This window comes from Castor canadensis, chromosome 4, assembly GCF_047511655.1.
Source record: "Castor canadensis chromosome 4, mCasCan1.hap1v2, whole genome shotgun sequence".
NCBI classification, from domain to species: domain Eukaryota; kingdom Metazoa; phylum Chordata; class Mammalia; order Rodentia; family Castoridae; genus Castor; species Castor canadensis.
Window position 1 is genome coordinate 117,896,243 of NC_133389.1, and position 13,309 is coordinate 117,909,551.

Here is a 13,309-nt window from a genome sequence, read left to right on the forward strand (position 1 = left end):
TGTAAATCCAATATGGTACTACAGATAGACATGAGGAAGCAGATCTCAAACTTGGTACATGTTGGAGTTGCCTGGGAGCTTTAAAAATACTGATAACTAGTCCCCTCCATCCCCAGAAGTTATGAATTAATTGATTAGGGGTACAGTCCGGGCATTGGTATTTTTAATGCTCTCCAGGTCATTTTAATGTGTAGTCAAGGTTGAGAACCACTGATTTAGAAGGGCAGAGAGTTATGGCAGGCTTGCAGAATATGTTTTAATGAACTATCTTCTGCTGTTTTTATGGTCCAGCTATTTTGTTTTTATCAAAGTGGATTTTTAAACTTGTTACCTAATGCTAAATAATGACCATGTAACTACAGAGTTATATGTAATGTCATCTTTTCAATATAATCCTGTCAACATTATCTCTTTGGGATTTTTAAGGATAACAGCCTCTTTGTTCTTCCAATGTTAAAAATCAATGATAAAATATCTACTAACAAGAAATGTATGTGTGTTAAATATGTGTATAAATGCCATCACTTCAATAGTTTTCCTTTATGGTAGATTGTAATTGTGGAACCAGAATAATGTTTTCCCAAACATTGTCTTTTCTTCACACATACACCCTGCTACACACACACGCAGAATGCAGAGGCTTATAAAGAGCAAATTATTAAGGATTTCTTGTCTTAAAAACACTGCATAGTATCTATGAGGGCATTTTTTTTTAAATTAAGAGATCAGCATTCATTCTGACTAGATATAGAAAAAGTAAGCTAGGCGAAATTTTAAGTCACAGTAATACTAAATATTTGCACAGCCTTTCTGAGTTCTTTAAGCCCTTCCACAAACATTATCCAGCTGGATCCTAACAAAATTCTATTAGCTAATTATGAAAGATATTCTGATTTTTTTTTCTCTTCAGTGAGGAAACAGAGACCCAGAAGTTAAGTAACATTCCCACATCCCAGTGGTAGAATTTAAATCAATGAGTCTCAGATCTTTTTTCCTTTCTTTTTTGTTTTCTAGTAGGTAAATATTTATTCATTTATTTACTATTGTTGCATTGGGGGTACAATGTGACATTTATAAAAGCTCTTATAATATATCATAGCTGAATTCACCCCCTCCATCATTCTCCTTGATTCTCCACATTTTCTTCTAAGCAAACAATCCTAGTAATCATATACATGATACTAATTTATGCTGTAAGAGAGAGGCAGGCATTTATCTACTCAAAGTCATCTTTTTCTCCTCTATGTCGCACAGGGCCTTATCAGTAAAATTAAACATTATTTCTTACTTTCCATTAGAGCTACAAAAATGATTATTTTCATTATTAAACTGTAATCTTCTTGAAGGTTAGGTCCATGTAAGATTACAAAAGCCATGTTTCCTATCACCGAACATCCAACGGTTTCTTTCACTTAGCCAGGTATAGAGCATGCTGTCTCCTTGTTTTGTTATTTTCACCCAATTTATTAGACCTTTAGCTAGGGGTTAGAAATATTTTCCAAACTAACTTATAGTTCTCATTACAGTCTCTTATATTGAGTACAGAAACATTCTATTCTTTTCTGAATGGAAAACAGCTCTTCAAATAAAGAAAAACTGCTAACATTTCTTCCTTGAGGTGTCTCTTCCTATTTCCAAGCCAATTTCCCCAGTTTCTTTAATAATCTCCTATACCAGAAGTTTTCAGATTGATTACTTTCTTTGACAACACCTTCTGGATAAAGTACATGTTTGGCCGTGTACCTCTCTGTCATAGGCACTCCAACACAAAAAATCGTGACTTCAATAGTGACATGATCTGTGTAAGTTCAGAGAAACTGCTCCCGCCCTCAGTGGGGACCCATGATTTTAGATTAAGGCTGTGTTAGCCTTCACAGTCTGCACAGCTCATCAGTTGGAAGGCTGAGCCTGTCTTCTGTCAGGTCAATATTAACGATCTAACAGTATCATTATCTGAAGTAAGTGAAAGAATAATTTGTAAATCATTGAAACACAGTGCTACTGGAGTGATAACTGGGAAGCCAAACAAAGGTATGTGTACCCTAATCTGGGTTTTCACTATGACTACTGAAAGAGAACTTCTTTTTTCCAGAAATGGGTTGGCCAAACTGCATGACAGACAGGCGGAATACAGTACCAAGTGAAGGGAGCATGAAAAAATATAAGGACAACAATACATTTTAAAAGCAGCTTTATAAAAATACACATACACAGATGCAAAATTTTTCTAAGGGCACAAAGTATGTGAGAGAATCATTAAGTTTGGGGTTCTTCAAGTTGGGTAATAAACCTCAAAACAACATCTTAATCAACATATCAAACAAGACTATTTGAATAGCACAAAACAATGACTAAGAAACTGTATCATGTTTTTAATTGCTAGATATTTTACAAGTTACCTGGTAACTTGAAGTTTAGAATAGATTTCCTCAATTAGAAAAGATGAGTATACACCCCCCACTCAAACTGCCTCATCCTGATATAAATAAAAGGAGGAAGAATTTCAAATTACCTCTACTTATGATAGTTTTATCCTAGACAAAGTTCCTGCCACAAAATCGAGGGTGAAGGACTTCTAGTACAGCTGTAATTGCCTAATGTTGATTAAATGTACACTTAGCGTAGGGAAAAGCTTTTCTGTGGCATGGTAGAGTCTTTCTAGTGCTATTTAAAAATGCTTCAAGTACAATCTTCTAAAAGTGGCACTTTGATGAGCAGCAATACAACAATATACCTGAAGTTTCATCACTATGTAAAGCAGAGGTTGGAATTATAAAGAAAGGGAAATGGTAATACTGACTTATATTCATATCACATTATACAGAGATTTCTAGTTACAAACTACATGAGCAAACCACATGTATTCTATACTCACATGTCTTTGAGACCAAATATTTTCAATTCTATGTAATCAATTCTCATACTTGGCTCCTAATGCCATTTAGTTATTTCCTCAACTCACATATATACAAATATATGTATATATATATATATATATACACATATATATTCAAAATTAAAGATAAATAGAAGAAATTGCCATGGGATAAAAAATACTTTAAATACTTAAATACTTATAATACTTTATAAGTATTATTTATAAGTGTTAAATACTTTTAATACTTTAAATACTTGGGAAGTATTGGCCAAATATTCTTTAAAGTGCAGAGGATGCATTGTTGAGTAATGTTTAGAATGTTTGTTATAGTTTAAAATCATCAATCATTGCTTTAAGTCACCCATTTCATATCATGATCTCTCTCTCTCTCTCTCCCTCTCTCTCCCTCTCTCTCTCTCTCTCTCTAACACACACACACACACACACACACACACAGAGCAATATGCTTCCAGAAAGTTCTCTTTTGGCTAAGTATAATAGTATAACCACAATGAAAAGACATGATTCTCAGAGATATTTGGAAAGGTTAGAGTAGAAAAGAAACAGAATGGTATTCAAAGCCATAAAGCTGTCAGGGATTCCCTAACTTCTCCTCTGCCCTCCAAGCCCACCCTGAATTCCTTGGGTATAATACTGAAGGACTAGTGTCTAAACATTTTAAACTACTGCCAGATTTAGCTAATAAGACAAACAAAAACCTTTCTCCACAGCAGTTATGTAGAAATAGTAGCTGCAAGCTCAACCACTAGGCTTTAGTGCTAGTTTAGAGAGCAGAACACTCTGTCAATTGACACTTGCCTTTGACAATTTGAACAGAGCCAGGTCACCTGACCCCCAGCCTCATACACAGCTTAGTAAACTGCATTGCTCCCCAAAGAATAATTTATCTTTCCCTCTTCAGAGTGCTAGACTTTACTCCAAAATGAAGTAACTGAGACTGGTCAACTGACTTCACATCAAAGCACTCCTCTTTGAAAGAGTCAAGAATACTGAATTCAGTCACAAAAGTGTTTAGTATGTATTTTGTTCCACTTACAATCTAATTAAGTACTTGTCTTTCTCGGGGATAAGAAGTTTACATTGTGACTAATAAGGCAAACTTAAAATTCAGAATATTTTTATTCCCAAACTAGTTTCTCATAATCTGTTTTTATTGGCAGTCCTGTTTTTCAAAGTAGAAATAATAAATGAATAATACCACATAGATTTAAATCAAGGGTGGGAGTATTCACAGATTTTTTGGGTTAGAAAGGTCAACATGACTAACCAAAAGACCACAGAAATGCATCATCCTTGACAACTGAACTAGGAGTTAGTGTATAAATGCTTTAGAAAGCCAAATATTAACCTTCTTAGTAAAAACTATGTAATGTATCAATTATATTTCACAAAGCAAATATATCTTTAAAGATTTGTAATACCTTATTTACTAGTCTCCATTATTGGGATTTGTGAGAAAATATTTGATAGTTTAGAAAGGAAAAACGCATGTAGCATTCATTCTCACTGAAGTAACTCTAAAGGCAATGTCTTTATGGCCAAGCATGCTTATAAAAGATACTCCATGTAAAAGAGTCAAGAGTTCAATCACCACAGAGTATCCAATGAGACCTAGTGAGAACTGCATGTTCAGCATATTGGAACTTGGGAACAAAACATGGTCCTAGGTTGTAAGATAGCAAATAAAAAGAAGATCTGATCAAATTGAGAGTTAAATTTAATGTTACAAAGGTTAGATCAAAAAGAATTAACCTAGAAGGTAACACCCACGCACAGGAAATCAATGTGAGTCAATGCCCTGTATAGCTATCCTTATCTCAACCAGCAAAAACCCTTGTTCCTTCCTTTTATTGCTTATACTCTCTCTACAACAAAATTAGAAATAAGGGCAAAATAGTTTCTGCTGGGTATTAGGGGGGGAGAGGGAGGGGGGGAGTGGGTGGTAAGGGAGGGGGTGGGGGCAGGGGGGAGAAATGAACCAAGCCTTGTATGCACATATGAATAATAAAAGAAAAATGAAATAAATAAATAAATAAATTTAATGTTAAGATCAATTAAAGAAAAAGTTCGAAAGTGAAGGGGATTAGTAGGGTTAAAGAGTTAGAGTTGCATATAAGATCATGACATGTTATTTAGAATACATGAACAAAGGCATAAATGGAGAAATGTGTACATGGTGTTGTCTATGAGAATATTAAAAAAAAAAAATCCCTGCTTAGAAGAGAAGGTAATACCAGGTTAGTCTTAGAAGTTAATGGAAATATACACTTAATGCAGTGAAAGATGGCAGTATGAAAAGGCTTCTGAGTAGCAGGTAGACAAGGTGAAGACATCATTTATAGGCAACTCAGTCAGAATAAGATAAAGTTGGTGGCAGAGAGGAGAACCTATAATCAGAGCTCAGAGTTGCAGAGCCCTCTTCCATCATAAAAAATAGAATAGCAGTGCCAGGTGTTGTGGCTCATGCTTGTAATCACAGCTTGTCAAGAGGCAAAGGTCAGGAGGGTCATAGTTCTAGGCCAGCCCTGCCAAAAAGTTATTGAAATCCCCATCTCAAAAAGTAAACTGAGTGTGATGGTATGCACCTGTCATCTCAGTTATGTGGGAAGCATAAATAAGATATTGTGGTTCAGGCTGGCCCAGGCAAAAACATGAAAACCTACCTGAAAAATAAGTACAGCAAAAAGGGCTTAGAGAATGGCTGAAGTGATAGAGCACCTACCTAGCAAGTGCAATATATACATTATATATATATATATAAAATATTAGGAAATTTTCATTCATGTTTCCAGAAAAGAGAAAATAGGGTCTAATACCTACTTGAGACAATAAATAGAGAAAGGAAGTAGTCAACAAAGGAATAAGACAAGGGGACTGGGTGTAGCTCAGAGGTAGAGTGAATGCCCTTTGAGTTCATTCCTCATCACCAATAAATAAATAAATAAATAAAATAGGTTAAAGTACTAATGAAATTATGAGAATCCAGAGAAGAATCAAATCTTTAAAATATCACATGGCAGAGACAAAGATTTTACTCGAAGTTTTAAAGTGACAGTTATCCATTCGTGACTTGTTTCATAGGTAACACGTGTATTGATCCATATACATTTTATATTTCTATGCCACTAAATTGTCAGTTTTGTATCTGTGCCTATTTTTATGCACATGCCTTAAATAAATCAAAGAAGAGATTTTTAATTTTTAAAAAGTAAATATATGGCTCTAATAAAGAAAGAATTTAAACAATACCATAAAATGGAGATGATCAACCTACTTTTAAAACAGCAGACAATTTCAATTGACTAGTGTTCAAGTATTGAGTCACCCTGAATTACATAGAACCTTGACCAATATTTATTGCTCCATGTTTTAGAAGCAATTTCCATTTTGATGGGTTGCTTTAAAAGCGGTATTCTGAAGCAGTTAGGTAGCATAAAAATATAGGATCAAGATTATGTGTGTCAGATGAAAAATACCACATTTATGCAGCATTATATAATCCGTTCACTGGTTTATGATCCCAAGGTCCCCATGGGAGAGTCATAATAATATGCTATAGGGTTATATTTTGCATTCAAGATTCTAAATGAGCAGGAAATGTTTTCTAAAACCACAAGTGTAACTAGCATACTTCTACTCAGTGCTATGAAACAAATCTAAATTTACAAATAATTTCAATTTGGCAGCTATATATATACTCAGTTTAGGTGAGCCCAACATTAAAATACATGCACTTTTTCTCTGGGATGTCAGTACCCCTCAATTGTTGAGATACATAGCACATAAATCAGATGGCCAAATTGGGCCTATGAAAGAACAGTTACCAATGATTCAATGTCAAAGAAGCCTACTGCAGTGTTCCCCAAGGATGAGGCCAGTATTTCTTAAACACTTCAGCTAACTGCCTTCAATAAAGAAAGAGCACATGATACTTAATTTCAAAGATGGGATCACACCAGAGATAGCTGCTGTGGCCAACTTAGGAATGGACATTGTTGGTTTTCAAAATAAAAGGCTAAATTCTGGATATAAATTTTAAAATAAATAAGTACAGAATACAATTCATTTATGAAGAAAAATGCCATGGAACAGCAATCTTCACCAGTAGGGACGAATGTGTATAAAAGCTGTACAGTTGAGAAAGAAGCAAAAACTAATCCCACTCTGAGGAGGAACCACTTTGAAACAGCCTCTCTACTGTGGGTAAATACATAATATATAAAAGTAATGAAGTGATTAGGTAACTTACTGATACATAGTGTGATTTATTAATGATACCAGTTCTGTCTAAAATAAGTACTGGAAAATTTTAAAAGTAAAGAAGGATTTATGGAAATGTTAAGTCTGAATTATTTAGGAAGGTAAAAGTTAAAATGTGGCTCAGAGAGTTTTGAATATGTATGACTACTTTGTACATATTTAGTTTATTGTATTTTAAAGAAAGAGCAAAATATAATGTTGCAAAAGTAGCTATATACTAAAAATGTAATTTTATTTTAAATCCATGGAAATAGGTAACAAAATGACAGGATTCAAAAATAAACTTTTTCCCAAAGGAAATAGACCATTGGCCACTGACTGCAAAATTAAGAATATGTTGCATTTTGTTTTTACTATAACACTAAATTTATCTTTCAAATTATTGGGGCTTCTAGAGGCCAAAAACTGACAGTGTGTGTACAAAATGCAGATGATACAGTGTTTATAAAATCTTTTAATAGTTGCTGAATTAAAAAAATTGATATAATCTACATAAAATATACTATGTATAAGTATAGTACATATAAATATGTATAAGTATAAGGAAAAGAGAAGAAATGAAAAAAGGGAAAGCAAATCTGGCAACACTTTGCTTTTATTTTTACAAATCAATGATCTGCCAATGCATATAGTAACAAAGAAGGAATTACTGTGCTAGCTGTCCTTCATTTATTTATAACCAATCTGTCCCAGGCAGCATCCGAGTTTGTCATTCCTACTTTATAAATGTGGGTATTTTCTCATTCTGCTGTTTCATGTGACCTATTTTAAATTGTGAGTTGAGAATTTCTAGAATATAGTACAGCATGTTGATGAATTCAAGAGTAACTAACACTAGTCAGTAATTGTCAGCCATTAATGAATAGTTATGTAGTTGTTCTATTTAGCCAGATTTAGTTTGGCTACCACATATTTCATTTTACCTGCACTAAAATATGTCAATGACAATCAACTCCCTCTCTTTTCACAAATTAAGAACAAAATTAATCTGTTTGAGAATTGGAAACAAACAGAAACAGAGTGGAGATTGTGGAATAAAGAAAAGAGGGAAATATTTACAACCATCAAGGCCAGAATTTGCAATTAGGATAAAGAACAAAACGTTCCGTCCAAGAAAAAGACATCAAAATTAAATTTGTTTCCAAGGATTCTCTCCAAGAAGGGAGTAAAGACCCAGAAGTGAGTTCAGCTTTAAGAATTTTAAATGCTTAATCAAATCCATCTTACATTTGCTTTGTTGTATCTAGGGAAAGACTATTCTAACAGGACTGTCTTAGTAAATGAGGATATATTTCACAAAACTAAAATGTTTTATGTTTTTACTGTCTACGTAAAACCCAGAAACATTTTTCCCCAGCAGCTTTAACTCTTGAACTACCCACTACTCAGGCAAAAATACCAGTTTTCTGCTTCAGCAAATACATACAACAATAGACAAACATATAAAAAGTTCTACTTTGTATCATTACTGAAAACAATGAAAAATTTAATTTGTGAAATGGAAATAAAAATAGAATTAATTTTGTCATCTTAACTTTGTTTAAATAAAAGGACTTTACATTCCTTTTGTAAAGTTACTTGTTCAGAAAAAGAGGATTACACTGGAGTACAATTCAGTAAGGATCAGTCACAGGTGGTCTTTCTAGAAGTATCCAGGAAATTTAACAGGAAATAACAGCACTTTTCATAAAGTAAAATTATTTATGGCTATGCTCCTGAGTAAGGTGTTAGAAATGCATAAGTTCAACAATAATCAACATGGTATCCAATATATGTTCTTCTTAAGAACTAGAAGCATCTCATACTTGAAATATAACGTTTTCACACATGGTAAGGAGGTGAATAATACCTCCTTAACAAAATGAAACAGTCCAAATTCAAAGCAATAAAAGAATGAGGAAAAGAAGCTCAAATAATTGTTGTTAATCTACTATAGATTTCTTTCTGCTCCAGGGTATAATTCCTAAAGAGGTTTGAAAGTATATTCCTGAAAGGAAATAGAGGAGACAGGCTTCTATTAACGTTACATCCTCTGACATCTACTCTGTGAAAATAAAAGGAGGAAGCATTAGCTTTCTATAGAAGATATGTTAAAAAGAATAATAAAAAAAATGAGCAAATTCTAAATAGCTATGTGGAGCAAGGTGACCCAGCCTAGTTTAACAGACAACCAAAATAAAATCAAATGAAACCTATGACCTTTATACCAGAGAGAGAGTGAAGGAGACAAGAAGGCAAACACAATTTAAGAATCTATGAAGAAAAAGTAAAAGGAGTCACATACGTGTGCAACATTCTGCTGAACTCCAATGCAATAGGCAGTCCCTGGAAGAACTCCAGTTTTAAAAGAAGGCAGCCAAGTGCCTTGGAACCTCCTTCAATGCAGCTTCAGCATCTTCCCATGACCCATTTTCACCTAAGGAAACTGAAGGCAGCTCAGAACGACAGGGCAGAGTGAACCAGAGCTATGTGAACTGGTCACCAACCACCTGAAACCACGCTTCTAGTTTCCAAGTGAAAGCAAATCCCACTGACTTTTGTCTCAGTCTCTAAGCGATTTCACAACTGGCACAGGCTCTTGATCTAGTCAAGAATGTGAGTGTGTGTCTGTCAGTCAATCAGTCTGTCTTTCTCTATGTATGTGTTCAGTTGCTAAAAAGACCAGAAGAGAAACAAGAGGTTGAATCCTGAGAAGAGCTACAAGACCAAGATATACATATAAAAATGTGAAAAGAAGGATAAAGACTTGTCCCATTGTCTCACTTTCTCCAGCACCTAACACAGTGCTTAACAAATAGCTGCTCTATAAAAACAGGTGGATGGCTATAGCAGTAAAGCATATCTGTTGAAATCATATGTTCACAAATACTGCAAAACATTAGTTATCAGGGGAGAATTCCTCCTGCTCATGATGGTCACAATCTAAAGGAACCAAAATTAGAGTGGTTATTCCAATAAAGAAACCTACAGATACAAAAAGTGAATATGAAATTATCACTCACATTAGAAAACAGTACTGAAAAAGAACACAAACATTTTAGGAAATACTATTAAAAATAAAACACTATTTCTATGAGAGACCTACTAGTGACAAGAAAGTATCTTTTCTTTTTTAAATAATCATATTCAATATTTCATTACAATGTTTCTAAAGTGACAAGAAATAGATATATGAGATGATACTGTAGACTAGAATAATTTCGGTACCTCGTTATGTAAATGAAGCCACGCTGCTCTGTATTTGGAACTTTAGCAACCAGACAGGTAACACAGTACCAGAACAAGCACTCAGCTTGTTCAAGAGAACTGAAGAGTCCAATGACTATAATGCCACAATTTCATGCCGGGGCAGGGCTGTATGTTTTATTTCCGTCAAGGTTCTGTGTGCTGAAGTTTAGTGGTTTTGTTTGCCCCTCCCCACCCACACCCCAAAATTGAAAGGAAATATATCATTTTCTAAGCAAACATAGAAACTTTCTGCATGTTCACTACACACAATAGCCATTTAACATGCCTGTTTTGCCATGCTAACTTGGAAAAGAATTTTTTTTTTTACGCAAACTATGAGGGAGAATAAGTGCTTAGATAAGTGTGTTTTCTGGAACGCTAGAACATACAGTATACCAATTTGGGAAACATTACATACTATAATCTCCTTTTCAAATTTGTAATGCATATTAGCATTGTAGAGACCCAGAAGGGTCCTGTTGTAAAGAAACCTGACTAACTATAACTTATACATATTTGAGCATAGAATCCTTTCTTGTAGGATGAGGCAGCAGAGACTGCAGGAGAGAGTGGTGGAAGACACAGCAACTGGCTTCTCATAATCTTTTAGCAAAACAGAACTGTAATATGTTAGAACCAGATAAAAACAGCAAGTGTCAATCTGGTTTTGCACTTTACACATGAAGAAATTGAGGTCCAGTAAAGCAAAACCATTTGGCCAAGTTTACACAGCCATTAACTACAATAAGAGTAAAAACATTAGCTATTCTCTTTAACAGCTGAGCCTGATCATTCTACTACTTCACCAAACAAAGAAAATGTCAGGTTACAGACCCCTGACTTTACCTGGTAGCTTCTCTACCTGTGTCAATCCCTAGCTTTTTCTATTTCAAAGGCTAGCCCTTTCTCCTGGGCACCAGGCCCCATTGTATCACCTCCTTTGGGATACATGCACTCACATACTCTGTATCTCCTGACATAGCTGTCATTTTTAAGAATATCCAAGGTCTATCTTCATCTCAAGCTACTACCTTAGTCAATCCCTTCACAGTCAAATTCCTTGAAGAGTTTCTGTACTTGATTGCAACTTCCTCAATTTTCATTAGCTTCTTAACCATTAAAATTTGATTTTATTCTCCCTACTCTCCAAGGAAAATAGTTCCCACTGCTTTGCCACCTCCTACCCTATGCTCTGGCCATAAGGAACTTCTGCTTTGCCATTGTCTCTTGACCACTTAATATCCTTCCACATCTCTACCTTGTCTCTTCCTTCTTCCCTCTGTCTTTCTTCTCTCAGAGGAAAACCCCTGACTATCTCACTGTGGCCTAAAAGTCACTTTTTATGAGAAATCCATGCTTGATTCCTTAGCATTTTCAATTTTTTTCAATGAGCATGCAAAGTATCCTGTACACACACATATTTTCACACATGTGACCATAAAATTTGTTGTCCAAACCAGGACCCATTTGAGAATGAAAGGCTTAGTAATTATATCAGGACTACACATATAAACTATAACTATCCCACACAAAACAGCATGTATGGTTCTCAGTTCACACTGAAATTTACTTGTTCACATGTTTGTGGTATATTCCACAGATTACAAGGTTGTCAAGGTCAGAGACCTTTCCCCACCCAGCACAATGCTTAGCACATCTTGGATTCTTAGTAAATGTTTCTTTAGTGAAGAAGTGAAATAAAGACACTAAAAGAAAATGTTCTTAAGAAATGGTAAAAGTAGTTTTCTTAGTAGAAAAAATTCTTAATGACAGATATTAGGTATTATATCATAAGCTAAAATTTCAGTAAAACTAGTTTGAGGTGATTCTGAAACTTAGAAAATTTCCTGGTACCCCTAGAGATGCACTAGAAAATAAGTTATTGGCCTGCAATTTAGCTCTGTTATTTTACTTGTTCCTCCTCTACCTCATACTCTCTTACTTATTATCAAAGGCTCAATTTTAATGACACTTTCTTGATGAAATATTGGTCAAAGTAGCCAGGTAGTTAATTGCCTTCTCTTCCGTACTTCCAAAGTACTTTGCTGAGATTCAAGAAGTAATTGGGGGTCTCCAAAGTGCCAGAGAGAGTGCCAGATGTATTCAGACACTTAGTCACTTAGCCCTTCTAATAACCCTGTGAGATAAAGTTATTGTCCCTATCTTAGAGATAAGAAACTAGATACAGGAGATTAAGAGAGGTCCCCAAAATTGCTAGGTAAATCATAGAACTTGTATTCAATTTGAGGCTCCTATTTTTAAGCCCTATATTTCCCCTGATCCAGCACTAAGCACATTTATGTCATGATTATTTATGTGTCTGTCTCCTCACAAATTGTCCAAGATGTAAAAAAAGACCATGATATAAGCAAGAGAATACTTCACTTTGAGACTGACAGGACAGTAGCTTTTCATGTGAATGAACATCAGACAAATAATTTCGTAAGAGCTGAGACTCATTCATACTGTAAGAGCTTAGATTCATTCATCTTAGAATAAGCAAAGGGTATTTATGGGTTTAAATATTCTGAAAGTCTTAAATTGTAACACCCAAATGTGAAACTATTTAATATCTCATTAGTCTGTTAATGTCAAATGCCCATGTCGCTAGATTCTGTTTCCTAAGTCTGTTTGCCTCACCCTATCAAATGTGCTTATTAAGTAATGTGCTAGATTTCATAAACTAGAGAGAAAAAACAGTCCCATTACTTTACAATCACATTGTTCTAATTACACGAATCCATTCTTCATCTAGGTCCTATTCATGGCATATGATCCCTTCTCTATTTATGTTTACCTATCAAAAACATTAAGATTACTAGCAATGAGTGAGTACTCCATATCCCCACGCACACAGTTCTCATATATGAACCTCCAGCCACTGGATGGGTTCCCCCAGTGTTGGGCCATAGTGGTCCTCTC

At 34.7% G+C, this 13,309-nt stretch overlaps 1 protein-coding gene across 6 annotated transcripts in view; it reads right to left on the reverse strand.

The window, feature by feature from the left end:
• Fign (fidgetin, microtubule severing factor) overlaps positions 1 to 13,309 on the reverse strand; it is a 376,464-nt gene that overhangs the window by 324,525 nt on the left and 38,630 nt on the right. Inside the window, exon 1 of one of the 6 annotated variants that reach the window (XM_074070973.1) lies at positions 9,444 to 10,576. The exons of the other annotated variants lie outside the window; for them this stretch is intronic. The gene's annotated coding sequence lies outside the window, so the exon portion shown is untranslated. Of the gene's footprint in view, positions 1 to 9,443; positions 10,577 to 13,309 lie in introns of those variants that run through there. 6 annotated transcript variants of the gene reach the window in all.